Raw genomic sequence first — 5,144 nt, forward strand, 5'->3', positions numbered from 1 at the left:
CTAATTTTTTTTTCTTAGTGCTTTTCCTTTTTCTTTCTTGGAGACAGGGTCTTACTCTGTCACCCAGGCTGTAGCACAGTGGCTTGATCTGAGTTCACTGCAACCTCTGCCTCCCGGGTTCAAGTGATTCTCCTGCATCAGCCTCTCAAGTAACTGGGATTACAGGTGTGCACCACCCCAACTGGCTAATTTTTGTATTTTTAGTAGAGATGGGGTTTCACCATGTTGGCCAGGCTGGTCTTGAACTCCTGACCTCAGGTGATCTACCTGCCTGGGCCTCCCAAAGTGCTGAGATTACAGGTGTGAGCCACTGCACCTGGTCTCTTTGTTTGAGTTTTTAAAGTTTTTTTTTTTTTTTTTTTTTAAAGAAATGGGGTCTCACTGTGTTGCCCAGTCTGGTCTTAAACTCCTGGGCTCAAGCGATCCTTCCCCCTCAGATCCTCTCACCCCAGATTCCTAAGTAGGTGGGACTTCAGGTGAATGCCCAGAAAAAACACTGACACAACCACTGATATACTTAACAGTATATATAAGCGATGGCTCACACTTGTAATCTCAACAATTTGGGAGATTGTTGATGTTCCCTAACTAGCATCAGAGGGAACATCCTCATCAGGAAGCAGGAAGACTGCTTAAGTTCAGAAGTTCGAGACCAGCCTGGGCTACATGGTGAGACCCTGTCTCTACAAAAAATAAGAAAAATTAGGCATGTGGGTGCATGCCTATATTTCCAGCTACTCAGGAGGGTGAAATGGGAGAACTGATTGAGCCCTGGAGCTTGAGGCTGCAGTGAGCAGTGATCACACCACTGCACTCCAGCCTTAGCGTCAGAGTGAGACCCTATCCTAAAAAGCAAAAATCACATCCTTTTTTTTTAAAAAAGAAATCTGAATCTCTCATTTTTATATCTTATACATTTTTATATCTTACACATTTTAAAGAGTTGGAATAATTTCTATATAATGCTACTGTCTTACGTAACAGACAGATTTTAAGTTTTTCTGTAAGGTCAGTAGCGTTTCGTCTTTAGCTGATTATCAACTCCAAGAACAAATTCCAAAGTCAATGACCCTGAATTTCATTTGAGAAAAACAGGAAGGCACTGCAAACTATACACATTGTTAATATAATGGCAATTGTGTAGTGCTTTCTAATTTTTAGAACACTTTCACATACTCTGTTTCATATTACCTGAGGTTTATAAATTAAACCTATTTTTGAAAATATGAGTATTATAGCCTAAAAAGCTGTTAAAAATGAAGAAGACTAGATTATTCAAGCAGAGATGCCTAACTAGCATTAGAGAGAACATCCTCATCAGGGCAGTGATTTCAAAGTTCAGGTTTGTAAAACCTAACTTGAATTACTGTTTGTGTGTTCACTCAACAAATATTTATTACGGACCTAATCCTAGTGTCAGGCTGCCTAGATTAGGAAACCTGTTAGGTCTTCAGTGAGAAAATTATATTCTGTATATGAAGAATGTGAGGACACTCAGGCTTAAAATTCAATCTATAAACTATCATTAAGTGAAAGGCCCTATTAAAATGGGCAGGGACAGGATTTTGAATAATTATTTCCTTTCTTTTTGTGTGGATGGTTTTCTGGCTCCCTGATGAAGTAGTTATGAGTAGTAGACATACTATTGTTCAGGAAATAAAAATAAATGTGGTGTGTGCGTGTGTGTTTAATGTATTAATAGTTCTAGAGGACAAAGAGCTGGTAATCCTAGCACGAATTCCCAAGGACTTCCTTTTTTGGGAGGCTTGGAGATTGGGAAAGGGGATCCAGTTGCTTTTCTTTTCCTTCTCTGGTTGTCTGGGGAAGGAAATGTGGAAATGGAGGGGGCTTTAGTGGCACCCAAGCTCGGCTTTAAGCAAGTTGTGAGGTAGGCAGTTTCTCCTTGGATCTTCTACCCCATTAGCAGTGATTCCATTCCTTTTCTATCTCGTTCTATCCCCACGTCTGCCCTCCAACACACACCCATCTAAGGGGTGCTTCTCTTTTGGCATTCCTTCTGCTCCTTGTGGCATCTTTGTCAGTTTGAATTTCACCCTGAATTTGTAAACTGGCAAGCATCCTCTGTGGTTTCAGGGCTGCTTACTGGGTAGTGCTGATAAACATCCTACGGAATTTACAGGTCCTTCAAATCTTCTCCCTAGAACCAGATCTCTGGGTTTTCTCAGAGATATCCACTAAATAAGAGTGAATTTTGATAACAACCTTCATGGGGTCAACATCTGGATCTGGTAGAGTAAGAGGAAATTTACTTTGGATTTGCACAGAGCTAGATTCCAGCCTTATCTCCTCTATAGGGAAGCTCTATGATCTTTCTACCAGTTTCCTCATCTGTACCATGGGAATGATAAAACCTATCTTTTTTTGTTTGTTTGTTTGTTTGTTTGTTTTTTTTGAGGCGGAGTTTCGCTTGTTACCCAAGCTGGAGTGCAATGGAGCGACCTCGGCTCACCGCAACTTCCGCCTCCTGGGTTCAGGCAATTCTCCTGCCTCAGCCTCCTGAGTAGCTGGGATTACAGGCATGCGCCACCGTGCCCAGCTAATTTTTTTTTCATTTTTAGTAGAGACGGGTTTTCACCATGTTGACCAGGATGGTCTTGATCTTTTGACCTCGTGATCCACCTGCCTCGGCCTCCCAAAGTGCTGGGATTACAGGCTTGAGCCACCGCGCCCAGCCAGATAAAACCTATCTTACGTGATTGCCACTGAGATATTTACCAAAGTGCCACATACTATCTCCTAGCTCAATCTGTGTTAGTTTCCTTTTCTTTTATAGGGTTATTATGAGAATCCCGTGAGAAATTAAATGTGAAAGGGCTCTGTAAACTATAAAGCTCTTTCTACATGTTGGATTTTGTTAATGAAAAATATTATGTTAATAATCTAATAATAAGGGTGGAAGGAGACGATCAGGAAAAAATAACTAATGGGTACTAGGCTTAATACCTGGGTGATGAAATAATCTGTACAACAAAACCCCATGACACAAGTTTACCTATGTAACAAATCTTCACATGTACCCCTGAACTTGAAAGTTAAAACATAATAATAAAAAAAGCACAGACGGGCAAGAGGAACAGCTAAATATTTAACAGCTAGATATTTTGGAGGAGATCTGTTCTTTGGGGAGGAGGGGTCTCACTCTGTTGCCCAGGCGGGTGCAGTGGTAGCTCACTGCAATCTTGAACTCCTGGGCTCAAGTAATCCTCCACCTCAGTCTCTTGAGTAGTCAGGGCTACAGGCTTGTGCCACTATGCTCGGTTAATTTTTAAAATATTTTGTAGAGACACGGTCTCAGTATGTTGCCCAGGCTGGTCTTGAACTCCTGGCCTCAAGTGATCCTCCTGCCTCGGTCTCCCAAAGTGTTGAGATTACAGGTGTGAGTCCTGTGCCTGACCAGAGGTTTGTCAGTCTTAAAATCTATGAATTCAACAGACATCATGACCACATTTCCAAAACAAACATCAGGAATTATGATGTGACAAGTCAAAATGCATTGGTTGGGGACAGAATATTTTAAATAGAAATTGTCCCATAAAATTTGAGATGTATAGTTTCTGTGCCAAATGACTATTCAGTGATCTTGGAAATCTACAGTGCTGTCACCAACTCCTGATACGTTTCAATTCTGTTTCCAATGGACAATAATAAGAAATAATATGTGAGTGTGGCCTCAGGCATTCTGAGTTTGGGCACTGCTGTTTCCATCTGAGGATCAAGATCTACACATCTCAGTAGCACTGAAAAAGTTAACTAACAGGCATAGAGGGTCAGAAAATTTGATCCAAATACTTCATATCTACTCTAAACCTGAAAACCACACTCCCTAATATTGTGCTAGTGTGCTGGCGAGGAAAAAACATTGAGAAAGCAGGCCTTAGAAGAGAAACAATCCTGAGATGTCCAAATTGCCAATTACTTTGTGAAAGTCTCTACTGGAGGTGCATGGAAGTTTAATAAAAATAATGAACCTTTGTGCAAGATCCCTCAGCTGACAGACCTGTGAGTGCCTCTGAGGGGCTGCTTCGTCTTACAGAAGGCATTTTGCTTACTGACACTTTTTCCTGTGGCCTTTGCTCTTCTTATTCTGTAGTGTTCTGTGTTTATCAATATTTGTCATTAATGGCATTTACATTGCTCCTTCAGAATTTTGAGACAGGGTGTAGCTCTGTTGCCCAGGCCGGAGTGCAGCGGCGCGATTATGGCTCACTGTGGCTTGGAACCCGGGCTCAGGGGATCCTCCCACCTCAGGCTCCCAAGTACCTGGGACCACAGGCATGTGCCACCACACTTGGCTTTTTTTTTTTTTTTTTTTTTTTCCAGTTTCGCTATTGTCGCCCAGGCTGGAGTGCAGTGGCGCAGTCTCGGCTCACTGCCTCTCGGGTTCAAGCGATTCTCCCGCCTCAGCCTCCCGAGTAGCTGGGACTATAGGCGCCTGCCACCACACCCAGCTAACTTTTGTATTTTCAGTAGAGACGGGGTTTCACCATGTTGGCCAGGCTCGTCTCGAACTCCTGACCTCAGGTTATCTGCCCACCTCGGCCTCCCAAAGCGCTGGGATTACAGGCGTGAGCCACCGTGCCCGGCCCAGCTGGTTAATATTTAATTTTTTTTGGTAGAGACGGGGGTCTCTATGTTGCCCTCAAACTTCTGGGCTCAAGCGATTCCGCAGCCTTGGTGAGAGCCACCGCGCCCAGCCTCTCTTCAAGAATTTAAAAAGCAGTTTCACATCACAATATCGTCTATCTCTTCCACACAGTCCTCTCGCTTTTTACTGCAACCCTTTAAAAAGTATCATGCAGATAAACGGTGGTTTGTCGGTGAAGAAACCACCGAAAACTCTTGGCACTCCAATCCTCTGCCTTCTTCAGGCGATAGGATTAAGAATGGGCTCCTAGAATGCTTACATGCAACGAAGAATCCGAAAACGCTTGCTAAGTGCGCCCGTGCGGCGCAAATACTGATGATGAAGAAGGAAGTCCTCTTCTCGCCTAGAGACTGTCGGCTGTGGCGCACGAGCGGGGGAAGAGGCGGGCGGAAGAAAGTAGAGGGGAAGCCGCGGGGAGTGAGGGACGGAGAGGAAGGGGCGGGGAGACTGGTGTCTTGCCCCACCCTCCTGGAGAGGC

At 43.7% G+C, this 5,144-nt stretch overlaps 1 long non-coding RNA gene across 1 annotated transcript in view; it reads right to left on the reverse strand.

Annotated features, from left to right (window-relative positions):
- Window positions 1-5,059, reverse strand: part of LOC144580080 (uncharacterized) — a 33,286-nt gene extending 28,227 nt beyond the window's left edge. Inside the window, exon 1 of the long non-coding RNA XR_013528955.1 lies at window positions 4,926-5,059. This is a non-coding gene — a long non-coding RNA (uncharacterized LOC144580080). The remainder of the gene's footprint in view (window positions 1-4,925) is intronic.
- Between the last annotated feature and the right edge of the window lie 85 nt (window positions 5,060-5,144).

This window comes from Callithrix jacchus, chromosome 18 (genome assembly GCF_049354715.1).
Source record: "Callithrix jacchus isolate 240 chromosome 18, calJac240_pri, whole genome shotgun sequence".
In the NCBI taxonomy this organism is placed as follows: Eukaryota; Metazoa; Chordata; class Mammalia; order Primates; family Cebidae; genus Callithrix; species Callithrix jacchus.